The sequence below is a fragment of the Molothrus aeneus genome, chromosome 6 (assembly GCF_037042795.1).
Source record: "Molothrus aeneus isolate 106 chromosome 6, BPBGC_Maene_1.0, whole genome shotgun sequence".
Lineage (NCBI taxonomy): Eukaryota > Metazoa > Chordata > Aves > Passeriformes > Icteridae > Molothrus > Molothrus aeneus.
Genome location: NC_089651.1, coordinates 21,380,777 through 21,403,031, shown reverse-complemented (window position 1 = coordinate 21,403,031; position 22,255 = coordinate 21,380,777).

Genomic DNA, 22,255 nt, shown 5'->3' with positions numbered 1-22,255 from the left:
TCATAAATAATAATTTAGTTTGTTAAATGTTTCAGAAACCAGCTTAATGTCAATCAGCATATCCAGGTGGAAATGAGTTTGCCTTTCTAAACAAGGAGCTTAAAGTGGTAATCAGCCAGCTACCTTCAGATTATATATATCTTTCCAGTGTTTATTTATTCAGCAATGATAGGTTGACAGCTGGCATTAGCAAAAGAGTTCTGAACTTAGTTAAAATCTAACCAGTCCGATGGAACAACACATGCTAAAATAACATACCTTAGGTTCATCACTCAGGGAATAAAAGCTGTGGGGAGGTGACATTTCATTCCACAGAAGGATTCATACTTGAACATGTATGAAAGTTAAATAATTTCAAAATTTTCTGTAATAAAAAAATTAAAATTCTTTGCTCCTGACAAATAATTTCAGACCCATTGGACCATCATATGATCTAATACATTATCAAAGTATTTGAAGTAAGTGATTTCAAAATACAGCATGAAATGTTGTGTTTTGATGTTTAATTGAGTGCTACATGAGCTATAAAAGCATTTGAGTCGTAAGAAAGATGCAGGAGACAAACACTTCTCATTTAACAGTGTTAGCACAATATTAGTTGTGACTTCCCCAAGATAATCTCACAATCTGCTTGTTTAACTGTGATTTTCAAAATACCAAACATGTACCATGAAATAAGGTTTTATCTTCTATATTCATTTATTAAATTAGTTCCTAGCACCTGTATTCATCCTCTCTGTTTTTATTACAGTCAGCTGAACCAACCAGTTCAGGAAGTTTATCCAGAAATGAATTTTTTACGAGAATGAAGTAGAAATGAGATGGTATAGAAAAGACACATGTAGTGGTGGTATTTTTGTTTAGTTGCTTGGTTGGGGTTTTTCTTGGTGGAAACAAGCAAACTTAATATTCCAGTTGAATTTAAAATATTTTCTGATCAAAGGGCTATAACAGAAAGCTTTTCAATCTTATGGTTATATCTGTACTATTCCCTTTAAGCTGCAGGGGTCTTCCACTGTGCATGTCAGCCCCACTGAAGTCTTTCCTGTCCGTATAAAGTTGCCTAAAAAAAGCCTTTGAGGAGATTATGTAACCAACCATTGTCAAAAGTAAGGAAGAAGCATTTATATGGGCATATTTTTATAAGCACAACCATATACAAACCATTTACCTTACAAAGCATTTACATTATATCATATCCCTAAAAAATTTCATTTATTTTCAAACCCATCCGTTCTTGGGTAAATTTACCCAACCAAGCAGTTGCCTTGTGAACTTTGAGGTGGGCTAAAGTTTCTTTAAAAATGTTTTTATTCCCCTTAAACAAAAGTACAAATATCAACTGTATGCAAAATCTTAGCTTTGTTTCAGAAGTGCCTAGTGCCTGAAAGTGAACATGCAAACATACACAACAGTAAATGTATCTCTCTAGGGAGAGAAAGGGGGAGTGGGTCGCAGTTGTAATCCCACTGCCGTTAGCAGTTGCTCTCTAAGAGGGCAGAGCAGTTTCTCAGCCTGATATCAGGTCTTTATGACAGACAGAGATTTGCTTTTCTTCAGAGCATTAGAATGGCCTGATTTATGAAAAACTGACCAAATAGTTGATGCTAAGGCATCCTGTTTCTTTTGCTTGCAAAATCTAATCCAAAACCAAATAGAAGGATTTTAGCTCACATAGAAGAACATAAATAAAGCAGTATTGAGTGTGCCTGTTCTTTGCTTTATCTTCCTCCAGTAGTTAGGGACTTTTGTTGTTTGTTTGCTTGTTTGTTTTTTCTTGTCACTTTTGACAAAGATGAAAGAATTCTGATATTTTTATCTTTTTGGAAATGCATTGTATACTCAGCTTTTTCCCAGCTGATTTCACATCTACTCACTGCAGAGTAGAAATGTTCTGTATGGTAATACTGCCTGCTGCTTGTGTATTTACCATGACACCTTTCAGTGCAGTGTACGTCAACTGGCTTTTTCTCTCCAGTCTGCAAAAAGTAGTCTTTTGAGATAGTGCTAGAAATTAACCTCTGTGTGGGTTTTTTTCATTGTTTTTTGTTGTTTGATTGACCACTTGTGTGTTTATTTGATTATGATTATTGTCTAAGAGGGTAACAGCTTCCTAATAATTAGTTATTGTACTTTCCCATTTAAAGTATTATTATTCTTTGATATCACTTACTCTTTGTCAGGTAATTAATTTTTAATTACACTGTTTAAAGCAAAACACCCTGTTGTTTTTTCACTATTTTGCCAGCAATAAGAATTCAATAAAATTTTTTAAAATACCCTTTTTTAAGACTTAATACACTGTTTTCTGCTTGAAGACATAAAAATATAGGAGGCAGAATATTTCCATGTAGTTTCAAAGAAAGTAAAGCCTGGAGTTAGTTAAAACAAGCCTTACACCATACTCCTTGTGTAAGTGGAAATTCCCAGGCATATGAGCAGGAATTTCACTAAACAGATAAAATAATTTCAGAAAACTGAACAATCCAGACTGGATCATTTACAAGGTAGACAATTGTTGCTTATGTCTGGCAAGAAACTTGTAGCTGAAAGATACACAATAATTTATGTCCAATGCTGACAAATGGTTACAGGTCAAAACAAGCAAAACTTGTCTTTTTTTTCTGAAACAAATATCCCATTGCAGACCTGTCAGTCATAATAAGATGCACTATGCTGAAGTGATGCAAAACCACAAATAAAAACATTCAATAATAGCTAAAGAAAATTAAAGTGTCTTCTGCCCACGTAGAAGCCCTTTCTGTCTCACCCATGTCTTTGCTAATGAAAACAGATTTAAGAGGTGGGGTATTTATTATGGCAGAAAGTTAAAGAAAAGGACTTGTCAGTTTGATGGAAGATGTTATTTGTGAAACAAAAGCAGAACATAAATTGCAAGACTAACTCGGTAAGGGCCAGCCCTGCATGGGTAATATGTATCTTGCATAGGCATAGGTTTATTTCTTCTAGTCAATGTAAACAGCTTGTTATCATTCTGGACTAAAAGATAGCAGAAGATTGAACAAGAGGAAATGAGAGTATGGAACATGTTTTGTATAATACTTTCCAAATACAACTTGCTGTGAGTGAAAAATTAAATTGTTCTGTACGGCTTAATGATATAATCTTGGAAGAAAAAGATTGTTTACTATGTGAGAAGTACTGTGGAGATTATCCCAGCTTTACCACAGAAGGGCAAGTTATTCAGTCATTTGTTGGCATCTTTGAACCTTAGTTATCTATTGCCTCTTTAATGTGTGAAAGTTGGGTCAGCCTGATCTTAAGCCTTGACTTTTGTGATCACAAATAGTACTTAGATGGATTTCCAGACTTCTTCCAAAAATGCATGACTATAAAACAAGTGAGAACTAGTTATAGAACCAATTTCCAGTTGGTATGCAAGTCTGATGCACTTATTTTTCATTTGTTTACAAGTTTATAGAGAACCTGCATCCCTATTAAAAGTTTGAAGCCCTGCTGAATAAATCCACGGGTGGATTTATAAATGACAGGGTTACCTCTATGTATGCTCTAGATCTAATGGTTTATCAAAATCAGCCTTATAGTCTTTACTATTATGAAAGAGCTATTTACAGAGAACAAAGAAGAGGAACTATTTGTTAAGAGAAGTCAGTTCAGAATGGATTTGAACCTTGCTGGGGACAGTTTTCATGTATCAATTTTAAAACTTTCCATAGAGCATGCAGTGATATAAACATGCATCTCTGAACTATTTTTCCTGATATCAAGGAGAAATATAAGTAGAAGTAAATTTTTTAATGCAGTCATAAAAAATTAATATGTAATTTTCCAAGTACTTTCAGTTGTACACCCCCCACTGCAAACAATCTCAACTTGCTTTCTTCTGAAGTAAACAGAAAGAGGTAGCTAAATTAATACAAAATTGTTAGTGAAATAGCTAGAAATAAACTTCAGTCAGACATAGTTGCAACTTGCTACTGAAGGTTTAGTTTTCAAGGCCGTGCTTCACAATCCCCTTTCCAGGCCACACCAGGATCCCAGAATCGCTCGTTAGGCCTCAGCCTTGACGAGCAGCACCTGGGCTCAGCGTCTCCTGAGTGCCTCAGGAACATCGTCTGCTCCCAGAAACTGCTGCTACCTAACAAGCTCCTGGTTTTTTTATTATGAACAGCCTTGGAAACTATTTTTCTTGCCTGAATGGCATGACATATTTGCTCTTAAACTTTCAAAGAAAGTTGCCCAAACGGTGGCCAGGGTGAAACATTCTTATGACTGAGGCCCTCGCTTGAGGCCTGTGGACAGAGATCCAAAATGAGGCCTTTGGAGCTCTCCTGGGTGCAGTGAGGGTGATGAGCCACCTCCCCCTGAGGGACAGCTCCTAGAGCCAGGGAGCTCCTGTTTGCTGTACTCAGAGGCTGCTGAACAAGGATGGATCCCGGGCTGAAACCCCCATTCCTCGAGGCCCAGGCCTTCGGCCCTTCAGGAGACACAAAGGCATCCAAGGTGAGCATTTCACTGCCTTCCAGGGAGTTTGTCACAGGTACCTTGCACTGACTCTTTATGTCTGTGGGCATACAAGGATACAAATGCTATGGCAGACATGGGAGAAATGCTGCTCTCTTAGAGGTTTGAGTACTTTATATATCTAAGTGGGTTAGGCCTCGAAACAAGTTTAATATAAGTTATAAGCTAAGTGAAATGCTGATAAGTCTTGATCCTTTGCTAAATTGTTAAGCTTAAGATATAAGTTTAAGTACTGTCAAGTTTGAATGCTGTTGAATCTTTAGGCTGCATTCCTTTTCATTCTTGCCATTCCTATCCTTTTGTCACACACACTGTTCTCGGTTAATTTCGGCACACACACACACAAAAACAAATAGTTCTTGGTATATTTCACTTTGGATTGATTGACTGGATTTTGTTTGTAGCATTTTTTTTCCTTTGGCGTGCCTTAACCACCTAGTAAGTAGTAGAGTGAACCTTGCCAATGAAATTTGTCATCCATTGCTTTATATTACACCTGATTTTTACTGGTGCCCTCACTGGTGATTTTTTTAAAGTGATCTCAAGCACTCATTATTAACAGTTTTATATATCATATCATTGCTATGTTTCAAAAGCCAATAAAATCTTTTTTGTAAAGAAAAACAAAATCTGTTTTTAGAATACATGCATTGTGTGTGTCTAATTATTTTAATTACAACCACTCTTTCAGTAATTGTGCTAAGAAAACACCACTAAATACAGTTAAACTAAATAAAGGATGGCGAGGCTACTTCCCCACTCCTTCTCAAAGTCAGTAGAAACTTCAAGGCAGTTGGCACAAATACTTGAATATAAAAGGAATGTCACTAGATGGCAGAAAGTTTTATTCAGATAAATTCTGTTGTTTAATTTGGGAAAAAAAAACAAACCATAGTATTACTTTCCAAAGTCATTATTTATCACATCAAAACTAACACTAATTTGATATTTTCACTGGGAATCTGGAGAACCCATAGGATATTATCCATAGTCTTTAAAAATCAGAGTAGTCAGACATTAGCTTTCAGCTTTGAAATAAAAAGGGAAGTCTTCTGTTCACGTTTTACTTTGCATGATAACTGAAAATTTTAGAGCCTGGTTCTATTTTCTACTTGTTTATTTAGTATTGATTAACTGTGGCACAGAGCCTTAGCAGGTGTCATTAAAATTCCTTTCTATACAGGAAATGAAATGGAGTTCAGTGTAAATCTCATTCCACTGTCAATTTACAGATTTTTTTTGTGTGCATGCCTTTAAAAGAAAAAAAATACCTGCTTGTTGTATTTATGATTGACCCAGAAATTTCAACTGCAAATAATATGAGCAGATGGTTATTAGAAAATTAAAGACACCAAGACTAAAATCTTATCTGAATATAGAAAAAAAAAGTGTATTTTTTTTAATGCTTACCAGGAGCCAGCTCCAGGGTCAGAGCTGTGTCAGTTACAGCCAAGCAAGTACAAATACTGTGCTAGGCATGGAGATACAGATCTTGATGGTCAGATGGAATGGCAGCAAGAATTTACTAAAATATCACAATATTTTCCTGCTGAGTTAAGTTCTGATCATAACAAAGTTAATTGTATTTCTAATTTCTACTTATTTTAAATGAACAGACACATCGCAAACATGGTTGACTTAAGCCTTCTCCTGGTGTTTGGGATTCATATGATCACTCACTTTTCCTCTGAGCTGGTGTGTGCTGAAGAGAAAACCCACTTTGAATTTGGACTGTCATAGGGTGTTTGAGGCAACCCTACCTGAAATTAAAGCAGGGACAGTACAAGTATGCCATCAGCTGAAGTGAGAGGAGGGGACATCTTGGCATGACATAACCAATCAAAGGTGGGCAGCAGACCCTGTCTGCAATAAATCATCGCTCTGGTACTTGCCCTGTGCAAAACTCCCTGTGTCCAGGCAGTTATGAAGGGGTGAGTGACTAGATATCTAGTAACCAAATAAACACCAAGATAAACCAGAGAATTTTTCAAGAAAATAAGTACAAAAATTTTTTAGGATAGGGTTAGGAAGTTTGCTGAAGGAAGAGGAGAAGATAGGTGGATCATGGGTAAATCACATAGGATAAGGAATGGAAGTTCTGATAAACATTTCTTATCATAAATGACTAGCAGGAAAGGGTTGCTACATATCTAGATCCACACTTCATTCTATAATATCCCATTGAGTAGGCTTGTGTTCTGAGTTATACTTAAACATAGTTGAAAACCTTTGTTGATGGATATCAAAGATTAATAAATAACTTGAGACAAATTTTTAACCTTTTTCTCTTCTGCACCTAATTTTTTTTCTGGGGTTGTTATCTTTTTTAATTAGATGAATACTTACCACAAAAATTAAATACCATCAACAATAAAAAATGCCTGTGATATTCATGAGTTTTAACTCAATAAACAGTAGAAACATAGCAGCTAAATTCAATTACAGTAGTACTACAAGGGAAAGCCATGTCCATTCCCCATGGAACAATAAGTTTGACCTGCCAAGAATCCATTATAACTGAGGTCAACTTTGGATGCAGATTTTGTGTAGTAAAAGCAAATGTTATGTGAAGTGACCATGGATCTGGTTTGAATTTTGTTAAATGTATAATTTCCTTAGAATGAAATGAATGTCAGTGAGGGATAAATGCACAAGGTACACTGGGCTGATAAATATGCCAGCTTTAAATCAAAATGGAAAGTTGAAGTCTGGATTGTGCTGTCACCTTAATGTTTTTCATGAGATGAGATAAGAGCATAAGTGTTGCTGACATCTTTTCATTAAAATCCTTTCATTAGGATTTTTCTTCCTGAGAAGCTGAGAGGCTCCAGGAACAACATGTAAACAATGGTTATCTGCTGCTGTGGAATGCAACAGGTGCATCTGTGATTGGCCCATCTTGGATGTTTACAATTAATGGCCAATCACAGCCCAGTTAGCTTGGACTCTCTGTGACTCTGAGCCACAGTCCTTTATTTCCATTCCTTTGTATTCTTAGCTTAGCTAGCCTTCTGAGATGAAACTTTTCCTTCTATTCTTTTTAGTATAGTTATAATGTAATATATATATCATAAAATAATAAATCAAGCCTTCTGAACATGGAGTCAACATTTTTCTCTCTTCCCTCACCTGAAAACCCCTGTGACCACTGTCACACATAAGCCTCATGTCTCAGGTTAAGACTCTTTTTGGGGAACCTGAATCCTGCTTTTTTAGGTAGGATATGCCTAATAGCTATTCCATCTGCTGAAGTTCGAAATCCTCAGCTCACTTTTTATTATAAATATATGAACTTGCCCATTTAAAAAAAAGAATCTGTTAAAAAACCCAGCATCATGGCAATGAAAAGTTCAATTTCTATCTTTCAAGCACCAAAAGTTCTCATTTTTATTCTGTCTGACAATTTGACATGAATAGGATGGAGATGCTACATAAGGTGATAAAAAAACTGATGAATTGTCTCCTGCCTCTGGGTACAAATCAATCATCATTGTTAAATATTATAGATCAATTCATTTCAGGCACACATACTGCATGTTATGAATGGGTTCTCCTTTAAAAAGATTTCATGGTCTGTGTTTATATTGCAAAAGCGGATGTTTTACACTGTTTGAGTTCCATCAATGATGGCTTGGTGGATGAAAATTATTGCTCTCATTGATAAATCAACATCAGGTCAGCATTAATTTAAAATAAGGACTACCTTATATAGGATTGACTTTTTCTGGAAGTGCACCTGAGGGGCAGGGCCCTGAGCACATCCACATTCTCCTGGGGCTCTGGCAGCAGGGCCCAGGCTACCACAGCCCAAAGCTGCTCCCCTCCTGCTGGAGGTGTTCAGGTGAAGCTCCACAGCACCACTGTGGTGAGGCCTGGGACAGAGCTGACCCCCACCCCATGGGAGCTCACCTGGGATAAGGGTTTAGTGCTGAAGCCCACTGAGGATCCCATTCCCACTGCCTCACAGCTGGGCCACTGCCTGGTCCTAGGCTCCTGTTCTGGACCCCATATATCTGATATTTTCATAATCTTTGAAGATTAAGGCTCAAAATACTCTCAAGTATATGAGGAATCTTACTTGGCAGATGAAAGAAATTAAGAATGAGCCCTTGTTCTCTGTCTCAGATATGTATTTTGGTGATGACTTTAAGTCTCTAGACCTTTCAAAATGCCTATGTTTATTGAAGCATACAGGTACATTACATGAAAGGCTTTAAAGCATTCACTTCAGACTCCTGATGTCTGTCTGTATATATGGTGTGCATCGGGTTTCTTCATTTTGTCATGTCAGTTTTAAAGCCAGTACAGGAATGAAAGTGGTGTAGGGCAATACTTTAGGATCTCAGAATTGTTCTGAAAAGAAACTCAACAAAAAGCACTTGGTTTTTTTGTTCTGGAACTGGTCAGGTCTAGGCTGACCTACCAGCTGTCTGGCTGTGAATCCCATGGATGTGTCTGGAAATCCCAGATCAGCTGCTATGAGAGGACTTGATCTCTGGCAATGAACTGGGGCTGAATATTCCCAAGATCAGAAATGTAAAGAGACTTGTACTTCAGAAGCTGTGCCTTAATTTTGATCCCAAGCAATGGGAAGGGAGCAGCAGCAATCAGAAACCATTCTACAGTTACAGCTTGATGCAACACTGTAAGCCACTATAGAAGTACAAATATTAATTTTAGGTGTATCCCAGACAACTCAAAATTAGCTTTGACATGAGTTGTAAAAGGGGAAGTAAGAACTGGGATCTAAACTATCTGGAATTTAAAAAGCAGATATGTCCCAGGAGGTCTTTCCCATATGAATGCTGGGTTGATTTCTGTTCCCAAAAGTGTCCTGTGTTCTTACTGACAAAGTCTGTCTGTGCTAGCTTAGATATTGCTGTTTTACACAGCAACATATGCACAGAAGCCAAGCACTGCAATATTACAAATTCAGAGATGGTTTACCCACACTGCCATCTACAGAATGTTACACAGATCAGCAAATTATGAGAGATGTTATGTTAACAGATTCTCCCTTTTTTCTTTTTCTCTTTTTTTTTTTTGGTAAGTGCATATGGCTCACTCACGTATTTGCTTTCTACATGGATTTACAATGGTAAAGTACAGTGCTGTACTGTGAACACCCTTCCAAGTGTTTCTGTCTAGCAATCTTACAGATCATTTCATCTTATTAATTTCTGTTTTGTGGCTGGTGTGCATTTTACTGCAACCTTCTCAGTCTTCTTGTCGGACACCCTGTGAGAGTGTGCTACCTTAACAAATAGTCTGTTAGGTCTATTGCCCAGTACTGTAGTTCAGTGCATAGTCCCAGGATTCACAGGAGCTCACTCACTGCCCATCCCATTAGTTATTCTGTGAAGATCCCAAGGAACCTCACTTTAGCTTAATTGTGGTAATACTGTGCTGACATGTGACCAGTGTGAGCAGATGAGAAGCTCCAGTGCCTAGCTAAGTGCCTTTTAATGTTTGCCCAGTAGTCACAGCTCTGCTGCTGTTCCATTCATGACCCAGGAAACATTTAGAGTAGAAGAAAAAGTTTAAAGCTGTTTCATTTAAAGTACCACACCAGGGAGAAATAGCAAAGCATGCAATCTCATCAGCAAGTCTTGGCAGTTATATGGGAGATAAAGGAGGCTGAGAAGTATTGTGTATGTTCAAGAATCCTCTAAATATACTGTAAAAATACACCACTTGTCATTCTTAATGATTCTCTGCTGCCACTTACAGTGATTGGAGCTCCATTTACAGGGTTTTTTTCATTTGAAAGCATTTCAGTCTTGGAACAAATTGAGTAGATCACAGAGAGTTCACATTTCAAGGTGCTGAACAAAAAGTTCCCTGGTTTGGATGGTTTTTGTAATTTACTTCTGCCAAGATTTTTTCCCAGGCACATAATACACTGTATTTCTGGTATACAAAACTTTGACTTGTGTAAATAAATGAGCCACAGGAGGAACTGCTATATTCTCCTGTTTGAATGATTCATGCACATACAGCAGTAGAAAATAACATACTATACTGAATCGTACAGAAGTAGCCAGTGTTGCTGGCGCAACAATGGGATGGGATGCCTAGCATGGAAAGATAATGAGATTTCCACTGAGCTGAATATGTATAGTAAGCCCTTGGGATTCAGTCTAAGCATGAAAAATAGACAGCAGATTATGAGAAGAAAGAGAGATGAAGATAAACTTTTAAGAGCATTCTTCAAAAAAGAGCTTAATTTTTAAGCGTTTACAATAGATCTTCCAGAGAAGAGTTCAGACATTGTTTTTCATATTCAGGAAGTATTACCTCAATCCTGATCCATCACTCTGCCCTGATGTTTTCAAAGGCTGAGGGATTTCTTTCTGTCCCTCAAGAATAAATAAAAGGAATGAAAACAAAATCTTCCCTGACTTTATTCCTGTTTTTAGATGCCTTACCAGAAGTTGGCTCTGGAAGTGTATATTATTAGTCTCTCATTTTAGAAATGAGGGAGGTTGTCCTCATGATGGCATCCATTTTGTCTTGCAAAGAATGGCAACCTTCAAAGATTGAAACAAACCAGCTTCTTACAGGTATAGATGAGAAAACCCACCACAGTCAACAGAAAGCCTGACACTGACTTCAGAGGAGCCTTGTGTGTACTAAGGTCAGGAGTTGATCTGCTGTGAATGGGTGAGAGTGGTTGGGAAACAGGAACTGGTCTGAACAGTCAATCAAAATTAAATCACATTATTTTAAATTAATGTGAAATAATTAAACTTTTTTCCTGTTCCCTGTTTCTCCTCTCTCTCTAAAAGCAGTGCAGAACACTTTGAGAATTCTCCTCATGCTTTGTGCAGCTGAAGTGCCTCTATCTCCCTCCTGCTGCTTGCATCATAGGCATGTTTGTACCTACAACCAACAGGACTGTGGAAAGACCTGTTGGCTAAACTGTTTACAGATGAGAGCAGCATCCTCTGCAAGTTTAATCTGAGCTTACTCTAATTAGATACTCTTTTGCCAGCTGAAGATCAAGGAAAGGAAATGAATACTGTATGTATCGAAATACTAATTAACCATAGAGAGATCTTTCAGTTGGAAAAGTGTTAGGAAAAATCTATATTATTTCAATGTATGTTTAAAAAATATTTATAAGCAACCTTTTATGAACTTATGTTTTGGCCAATCCACAGAATAACAGAATATTATGAGTTGGAACAGACCCACAAGGATCCTTGTGTTCAACAGTCTAACTCTTCAGGTTGGTAGTGTTAAATCAGAATGAAAGTGAAACATGAAGTATTTTATCAACTATACTGAATCAAAATTCATCTTGGGCCTTTCCAGGAGGAATTTCTGTGACTACTTTATGTATGTATATATACATATATATATACACATATATATATATATATATATATATTTGGTTGGGGCTTTTTTGGAAAAAAAATCAAAAAGATCCATATTTTGCAAGCAGCAGAAGAATGATAATATTAGCATGCTCCTAGAAAGTTATATGACAAAGTTCAGATCCCCTGTAAAGGCAGTGAATCCCTGAAATCAATGACCAATAAAAATGGGAACAGATCTCAGAATCTCTTCTGTCATCTTTTAATCTTTTAATGTGTTTTTAATCCCTCAGGTTTTGAAGTTTCTTTAAAAACCTCTCGTACATGTTGTTTCTCTGTGTTGCTTGACTTAGAGAATGATAATGGCAATCTTGCTGGAAAGTTTTAGTGTTTTTTTTTAATGATTACTAGTAGTAATGTTTACAAATGGTAATCCTCTTATAAGCAAAAGTAATTAGTCAGACAGTGACAAAAGAAGGAGAAGGCAAGTGACTGAAGTGATTTTCCTTTGCATCCATGTATAGCTGAATTATAGACTCATTCATTCTCTACTTTATGTGTTACATTATGTTGGATCACTACGTTTGCAGCACAGTATTTTTTTCATGCTGTGTGCTGGAGATTTGGGCAATGAATGTTTTCTATGTTGTTCTCCTAATAAATGCACATTCAGTAACCATTTCAGCTGTTAATTCTGAAGAATATTAACTATTTACTTGAATAAGTAGTTCTTCCTGGAAGGTATTTATAGCTTCCCAGAGCCCAACCACTCACTTCCCATCTAAAAAACTTAGAAAAAAAGAACAAAAATCGCTTATGCAAAATGCTGAACTGCCTTTAGTTCTGAATTCTGCTGCTCCACCTATCATTTGTGTCTTACCTGGTTTTGACAGCTGTTTTCAGGGCATGAGGAAAATCTTGATTACTGGAAATATTTTTTTTAAATACCAGAGTAATTAATGAGCTTTGTGGTAAATTAGCAATAAAAGTATATTTTGAAGTAAAGGTTGCTGCTCAACAGAGTAATATTAATTTTCTGAAAAACTCATCTTTCTCAAGAAGAAAAGATTCTGAAGAATCTAGCACATGGATTTGCCAGGCTTATGATCCCAAATTTCCAAATTAACCATTTACACCACAGGCAGAATTAGCTGGAGAAAAGGTAAAAAGATGTGCAAAGGCAGAATTAGACCCCTGGAGCTCAGTCATTTTGCTAGATTGTGGTTCACCATTGCCTCTGATCTGCATTGCACGCTCCAATCCCTCAACAGCTACAAAGACACTATATCAACTCCATTCCCCTAGCATCACTGCCAAGAGCCTCGTGTCAGGTACTCTCCACAAGTAACAAGCAGAAAACACCTGCTGTCACAGGTGGAAGAGCTGAACCATTTCCAGGAATTGGGAAGGGAAAGCAGGACATTCCTGTTAATGCCTTTTCCATTTCTTCATTCCAAACAGACAAAAGGAGCTGTGCTGTATCAGACTGCTGCAGCCAATTTTCATCACTGCTATTGCTTTGCTTAGTTCCTTGAAAACAAGCAGGTTGCTGGGGGAAACTTTATTAAAAACAATGTGAATTTTTCTTCTGACTATTCTGACTTAAAAATGCTTCTGAGATAGAAAAAACTTTAAAAAGTTGGTTTATTTGCTCTTTTCCCATCACACGTATTCCCTGATGGTTCAGATCTATTCTGTGTCTTCAGAACTTGCATTCTTGTGAAGGAAAGGGATGCATGTCTGGAGCATACCATCAGCATTTTCATAAGGGCACATAGGACAGATGTATAGGCTCATCCCTGAGACTTATTTGCAGTTCCTGTCTTTTCCTCCACTGTACAGCAGAGGCGTTTCACAGATTCTACTCTAAAAAGAGCTAAGTGATTTGGGGATTTGTTTTATCTTCTTTTTTCCCCTCGTTTTTTTTGTTTTGGAAATAGTAAACTTTCTGGACTCAGTATCCCCAGACTATTTGCAGTGTCAAAATGAGTTCTCCTGTGTCATTTGATCTGATTACTGAGTAATGCTAATGGAGGATATAGTAATGAAATCGGAAGTGTTTGGATTTTGATTGTTTTGCCAACAGTACAGATAAAATATTTTTATTCTAAATAGACTGGAATTCCTAATAGCAGTGAGGGCAGCAGCTAAGTGAAAATAAGAAAAAGAAAACATGCCACATTTGGTTCAGATCAAAAGTTGTGGAGTTTTTAAAGTTTAGCTACTGAATTTAAAAATCAATTATTTTCACAGCTCCTCCTGAGAAGTCATAACAAACAGTACTTTTCTGTCTGAACTTTTCCCACCCTAGAGAATCCTTAATACAACCTTCAGTGCAGGATGCATGAAGATTGTAGCAATCAGCAAAACCACTAAAGCATTTATTGTGGAAAGCATGATCTAGATTCACATTGCTGCTATGCACTGGCTATGTGCAGTGCAGATCTGTTAAGGATCTTACTGAAAATTTCTAATGGACCTAATCAGTGGTGCACTGATTCAGTGTCAAGAAGTGCTGAAACAAAGTCTCAGTCAGAACCATGTCAGTGCCCCATCTGGCAAAAGAGCATGCCCCATTAAGACTGTTTTAAATCACAGAAACTTCTTCCTAGAGAAATACTTCCAGAGCTTTAGAAGGAAGAAGTTCAAACACAGTTGAATTTTTGTGGGAGTACTGAACCAAATACTGAAGACACATCAAAAGTCCTAATCATCCTCCATCCATGCCAGAGGTTACACCTGAACCGGTTCATCAGCTGCTAAACACTTACTGATACATTGCCAATCTTCATATCTATGGATGTTGTTCACTTTCCTGTGCTTTGCTTAAAGAAGTTGCTCAGTCAATGTCCCTTCAGTTTGGGAATCTGCCTATTTAATGCTAAGGTTATATTAAAACTACAAGGTGTAATTGGAACTGGTCCTTGTTTTTGTGTTAGAAGCTAGCTTTAGGTGGATTATCCATGTAGCAATTAAGGCTGTTCCACGGTGTGCCCTAAGCAGGATCAGTGTGCTGGTGTCGCACAGCAGTCCGGGCACGTGGGTGTTTCCAGGCAACAGCCCTCCCTGAAGTGCCGTCACCAGCAGCCCAGCAAGCTGCCTGCCTTGCCCAACAACTGGGTGCTGCCAGGCTGGCCAAAGCCACCTTCTCCATCTGCACCTGGAGCGTGGCTGAATCCAAGGGCAGTCACTGCTGCCCTGGATAACAACTGCCTACAGCCTGTGTATTGATACAGTAACTCAGATGGCATAACAGAGCTGTTATCTTCTTGTTTTAACCATCAGCAAACTGGAGCACAGAAATTATTTGGTTTAGGTAATCCAGAAATTTTGTAGAGGAAAAAAAAATAAATTCCAGTTGACTGGAGAACTGTCCTTTCCCTGAGATCACACGTGCATTTTTTGATCTCTTAAAAAAGAGAAAAACTTTCAAGAATATAGATTTGTTTTATATAGGGATCTCAAAGGATCCCAAAGTGTGGATGTCAGATTTGAACTCTGGGTTGCCTAGGGTTATTGAAATCCTTTAAAAATAGCTTGCTGCACATAGCTGCACACAGCACAGAGCACTGCTGTGGCCATTAATCACAGCACTGTGTAAACATATTTTCCATTTAGAATTCAGCATACATTTAATCCTTCAGTTCAGAGAAATGCTGACAACAAAGAATTTTCATCTGGCAGATTAATTTCTCTTTTGTTACCTCTTCAGAAAATCCTACACTGGTATCTCATCTTCTCTCTAAATCTTCCAGAGAGTACAGGGAATTGGATGTACCTGCAGTCAACAGTTGCCAAAATCTAGTTTATAACTGATAGACAACCATCCCAAAAAATAACTGAAGATGTTTGTATAAGATGGTGAGGAAAAAGGACACTTGAAAGAACAGAGTTGCAGGAAAGTCTTTTTAGGTCTGTATTCCCCTTGTTGATACTACATGAGGGGTCTTAAGACAGCCCTAACTTCTCATAGGCATTAAGGAACTGTGATTTATCACAGTTCAGGAGGGCAGCAGCAGCGAGAACATGAAGTTATATTTTACTAGAAATAATGAAGTAGTTCTGAGTGGTTTGCATTTCCATCCCTGGGGAATGATCTACCTCTGAACTGAGGAAAATGCAACTTTTACAAGTATGCTTTCCATGGATGCTATTTAGTTTCATGAACAGAAGTAATCTATTGTGTTAGTAGTACAGACATCATTACAGTAGCACAGCCAATTAAAGACATCAATAGAGTATACAATCTAGAAATAGTGACTACATAGCATGCAAAATAGCATAGCCAGGCCCCTAGTTTCTCAGACAGAATGTGAAAGATCTGGATTTCCCAGTGCACCAACTGCACTATGTCCTTCAATTCTCTTGCAGTGCACTGTGGTGCTGTGAACTCTTAACTGTTGCCTTAAGCTTCAAGGAAAAACTACTTAGGTAGCAGATGAGGTAGTACTTTTGCATGACTTTGTCAGCAGTCTAGGAACCACCAGGAAAAAAATATGCAACTTATGAGACAAAGTACTTGTAAGAGCTTCTACATCTCTGGCTTCTACTACCACTCAGTGACAAATTAGGTCAAATATCTATGACTATGGCCTTACTCTGCACCAAAGTTTTTCATACAGTGCTGGAGGCATCAGTTCACACTGAAAATTTCTAATGGACCTGTGGTGCACTGATTCAGTGTCAAGAAGTGCTGAAACAAAGCAAAAGCAATGCCTTGGCAGCACTACTGATCCCCTGTGGCACAGCATGCACTCATACACCAGGATGGTGTTGTAGAGGGGAGAATTGGAGAGAGAGAGGATAACAACTTTATTAAAAATGACTGCTCCTGCTAGAACAGAAGAGAAGGGAGATATTAGTGGACCTGCTGACTGTGCAGAGAGAACAGATGTTGGAGGTTAATGGAGCATTAGTAAAAGAAAGAAAATCAAAATCTTCTAATACCTGGAATGGTTATTTTAGTCAGACGATTCTTTACCTGGAATGCACAAGGTTTAATCCTAGTTGAAATATAAAGTAACACACTGCATAGCCTTGTTCAGCAGAGCTATACTTGGCTCCAGGATTGGCCTCTCTGAATTTCTCACTCTCAGAAGTATTACCTGCAGCCATTGCTATCAACCTAATTTAACTGTAATCTTTGTCTCTCCAAATACACATAAAGACTGGAATCTTCCTTCTGAGGAATTATTTTGTGTAATGAGGAACAACTGATTAAAAAAAGAAAATGGATACTTACATCAAGGAAAAAAATTATGTAGTATATAAACATGCCCTGTATTTATGTTGTAGTTAAAAGACATAAATTAACAGCTTGTTTGCTGTTTTACCAGCAGTAAATTGCAGAGATAAGTGATTTCCAACTGGTAATAATTACTTTTTCTAGTAATAATAAAGAATCCATGTGACATTGTAAAAATATAATTTATAACTTCAGGATTCTGTTTTCCTTTAATAGGGAGACAGGTCTGGAAGCTCCCAAACTCCTTATGAGAATTGTTTAAAGATCACTATGTGAATTTCATTGCCAACTAAAAGAATTGTGTGCTGACAGACTTAAAAACTGAAATCAATTGTTTATTGAAAGAAGCCTCAAGGTAGTGAAAAAAGATAGCAAAGTATTCTCAGGCTGCTCAGCTGAAGTGTCTCAGAGTTCAGTCTAGCTAAGTGGCCATATATCCTGGCTTTTCAGATGACATTAATTTCTCTCAAGAACTGCTTGGGGCACTCTGGAGGTGTTCAGGTTTTGAGTTGATTAGAAAAAGGTTTTTTGTTTTTTAACCACAAACTGTTTCCTTTTTGCTGCACTGAACATTAATGATTCTTCTTCAGTGTCTCATGACAAATTCAAGCAGACACCAGGTTAGTAGGAAACTTCTGTATCCTGAGAAACACAAACACACAACTGTTGAGTTATAAGCTGCCAACAGTGATGCTAAATAATTTCTTTTAAAAATGCTTCTGCGTGACTATTGCGTTTACTCAGAAATATAATCCAAATTGAAGTGAGTAGTTTGCTTCTTTGTTTTAATAAAAAGTTTTTCTGAGTGGTAAAAAATGGAAACCAGATCAGTCTTATTTAACACATAGTCTGCTTGTGAACTATGAGGCTGCAGTTTATAAACAGAAAGAATGAAGCTAGAAGCTGGGTATAGGCAACAGGCTGTTGGCCTTTAGTTTGCTCTAGAATTAATGCTTAGCTCAGGTGGTACAGTGATGAGCCCAGTGCTAAGCAGAAAGTGTGTTTGTGCTGTCAATACATTTCTTCTCCCTTAGTCCAGAGCCCTGTTACCCATATTTGTCTCTTCCACACATACACCAGGTCAGCTTCCAAGTTCCTTCTGCAGGCAGCCAGCTTCAAGTATTTCAATAGTATAAAGAACAACAGAGAAATGACTTATAAATGTCTGGGTGTCTAAGTGAAGCTATTAGATTGAGAAAATAAAAATCTAAGCTAAATAAATGCAGAATTTTCATATAAGGGAAACATTCTTTGCTGTGAGGGGAAGAAGCAGAAACCTCATCCCTTGGGGCTTTAATAGCACACCAGAGCAGAAAAAATATTCACAAATATTGTTTTTTTGTGAAAAGTAGATGCACTTCATAAGGTTATTTCAATGAAGAAGCACTTCAGAGAAAAACACTATATTGGTAGAAAAACAAATAGAATTATTTAGTAGTAGTGTTTTCCATATGTAATTTCAGGACATATTTTATTAACAAACAGTGTTGTAAACTGTATCTTAGAGAGTCCTCTATACAAAACCAGTTTCTTTTGTTTTGCTCTCACATCCTCCATGGTAATAACAAAGGTATTGTCAAGCAACCTAATGGCTCCTGCTATTTCATTCTCTGTACCTCTTAATGCCAAATCCTTCAGAAGAGCAGAGATTGTCATACTGGCCTAGACCAGGATCCTATCTCAGAGGAAGAACAGCAGAACATTTGTTTCTGAATATTTAGGAAGCAACACACAGCATAACTGTATGAGCTATCCATTGAAACACAGTTTGCAGCCCCATTTCCTGAGCTGGAAGCTGCCTCTAGACCAGAAGAAGAAGTAAAAATAGTCTTTTAATGTCCCTGATCTGACACTGAGTCTCACAGTTGATAAGTACAAAAATTTACATTCTCTTAATTCTAACTGCAACCATGAATTCTATTAATATTGAAAATGAATGATTTGTGATCAAAACTTTAGGGTAATTTAGCTGTAACTGCGTATTTCCTATTTTTATTGCTCGTTATCATTCTAAATCTTAATTACCAGCTATAGCACCAAAATATCTTAAATGTATGGATTTCTTAGTGTCAACAATATCTTTCAAAAGAAGGCATTATACATTCAATAATTTATACAGTGAATGAGTGTGAACATATGAGCAATAAAAGAAGCAGACCTTGCAAAGAGCTGGGTAAATAGGATGTGAAATTGTGGTAAATTTAGGACTCTAAGGAGTTTAAAAACTTTTACATATGTTGGACACTGGGTTTTTGGGTTTGGGGGGGCATTCAGATAATAACATCATTAGCAAAGAAACAAGAAGCTAAGTGGGACATTATATAAATGATGGTGACAGTTTAAATTTTGCAACTGTCATTTCAATTCAGAGTTTAGACTCATGTATTTGTCTAGTTATTGGTGCTCTTGGCTCTGTATCAAAAACGGCCTTGAATCATCAAACAGACAATCCCAGTTGTACAAAATTCCCCAAGAAAAGACTCAAACCCTTTCTTATGCCATTCCTCTTAAAGAAAAGTAGAACAATTCAAAAGAAACTGTGCCACCTAATATTATGCTAACCATTACAAATGCTAGTAGTTACCAATAGATATATGTATTATTAAATATTGGCCATGTAAATTAAGCAATGTTCTAGTTATCTCTGTATGCATATATCATGGCAAACCATTAGGGAATTATATTCTTTTTACACAAACCTTCATTTGGCCATATACATGAGATTTAGTCGCTTCCCATTCTAATCAGCCACTCAGAGTAGTTGCAAGAAATTAAACAGCAGCTGTTTTCTGCCTACCATATTAAATGGCTGCATTGCATTAGTCAATGCAGTCATGTTTCACCCACTCACTCTCTTCAGATCTCTTTTTCATTGTCTGCTACAGGGAAAATTTTCTCTGAGAGCAAGAAGAAGAGGTGTAAGTTTAATATTCTGAAGTGGCAGGCTCCCACAAGTCCAAAAGTCCCTATATTTTTTTCAGTATACTTTGGATTCCTAACAAGATGGAAGATTGTGTATAAATGTGAGAAATTAATTTAGTATCATATTTCTTTCAGCAAGAAAACAAATATTTCTTAGGTGGTCTGAGACATAGTCCTGGCAGCTGAAAGGAGTAAGATACAGAAGAGTTCTTCATTTCTCTTAGTTTAAAATTACTTTTTAGAAAGAAAACTGCAGATTCAATTAAAAAGTTTAAACATAGTGTTCGTTTTCCTGTATTAGCTCATCCATCAATTCTGATGAAATGGAGCTGGCTTGGTGGAGTGTATCATTGGAAGAGTATTTCATATATACCTCACTCCTCCAAAATGCTCCTCCAAAATGCTGATTTGCCACTTGGCACTGGAAAACCACCACAAAGGGAGTGATTGCTGACAAAGTGGGAGAAAAAGGAGACATACTGCTGTGCCACTCTTAAATTTGCCAAGAACACCTGTTTTTTGACAGCAGTAGGAAATAACAATAGAAGGTAGTTAGGTAGAATGAAAAATCAAAAAATGTGAAGAGTCTGTAAGGAACAGTTTAGATTAAAGAATAGCTAAAAGCTATTATGTGCATTGTCATTTTATCCATTTCACACAAAAGAGCTTCACAGAAGCTATGGCATATAGACACATTTGTTCTATATGTGATTGCTCTAATGAAGATTATAGCTCCAAGCATATTCCATCACCATTCCTCCAATGTCAAGAGATTGCAGTGAACTTTCTTACAGGCAACTACAGCCAAATGGCTTCTACTGTCCACACACCCCCTCTTGAGAGTTAAAAGTGAAGAACAAACACAAATGTGGCTCATGCCAAGATGGATGAATTTGTCCAGTCAGGGTGCCCTCACCAGAGTCGTCAGTTACGTGTTTCCTGTTCTATGGTCATGCCTAGGACAGCTTTCCTCTGTATGAAAATGAATTTTCCTCCATGAAGATCATTCTGTTAAATTATACTACAAATGACACAGGCTGGTACAGCTACTGTGGTTCTTTGGGGGAAAAGCAAAGCCATGTTCGCAACAGCAAAATCCTGCTGGAAGTATCTATTACAAGATGTGACTACACATCACTGCCTGTAAGATGGATGGCATAATAAAGAAGTGAAAGAGGGCACTTCTCAATTCAAATTGACACAGTGAATCCCAGAAAGCCTATTTTAACAAGATTCAATGACTCCAGGACAGAACTCTTACAACTACATTTCTAACTTTCTCTCTTTTTCTACCCAGTCATCAATACTTTCAGGACTTATATGCCTTTGCTGTGGGTAGGAGCTGGTAACTTGGGAACTCAAACTGTTGAAAATCTGTGTCTGTGACCTGAAAGCAATATTCAAATAAGGTGGCCTGATTGGGCACACATTGTCTGCAGCAAGCTCTGCTTTTCCTATCAGAAATTAAAGGCTCTGCTGAAGTTTGCATGTGTTTTAGACTCAAGAGTTTTGACTGGCTGAGGAGGCACCACTAAGTGAGAAGTTAGAGAAAAGCAAAAAGCTGAGAGCAGTAGAAGGAACTTAGAGAGTAGAGACATGGAGGAGATAAAGCAGCCATCAACACAGTTAAAACTGAATTTTTTTTAAGAAAACCCATAATATTGCAGGAGTGAGGAGTTTACTCTCCCTTTTAGATTTTCTGCCCCTCCTTTTATTATCTTCCCTCTATAAATCCCTTCTTGCAGACTGCACTGAACAGAAATTCCAGGAACAGACTCATTTTTGCTCAAGCCACTTAGCAATAAGGCTGGCAATATGAATTGCCAGTCACATCAGGCTATTGTTGCAATCCCTTGTAAGAAGAAATTGGACGTGTTTTATAGGTCACATCACTTTTTAAAAAATGTAACCCAAGCAGCACTGATTTAGGCTAGCATGGAAACACACATCTGAAGCCATTAAACCAAAATGACAATATGGGGGATGGAACAGAGTCAGATAGGGGCTGGAAACAAAATATTATTTCTCCTGTGCTGTCTTTAATTATGAAGCATAAGTATAAAATTCTTTGTAGCAAGTTCAATAAGAAAATCTAGTGGGACAATTAGCACCATCAGGGTCCTTTTAAACACTGCATCATCCACACAGTGCCTTTGGGGATCAGAGAGGGAAATCTGAGTTCTTGCTCATTGTTGAAGTCCCATGTGGGGAAATTATAAAGTAACATGTACTTGTAGGCAGTAACCAGCCAGCCTAATAGCCC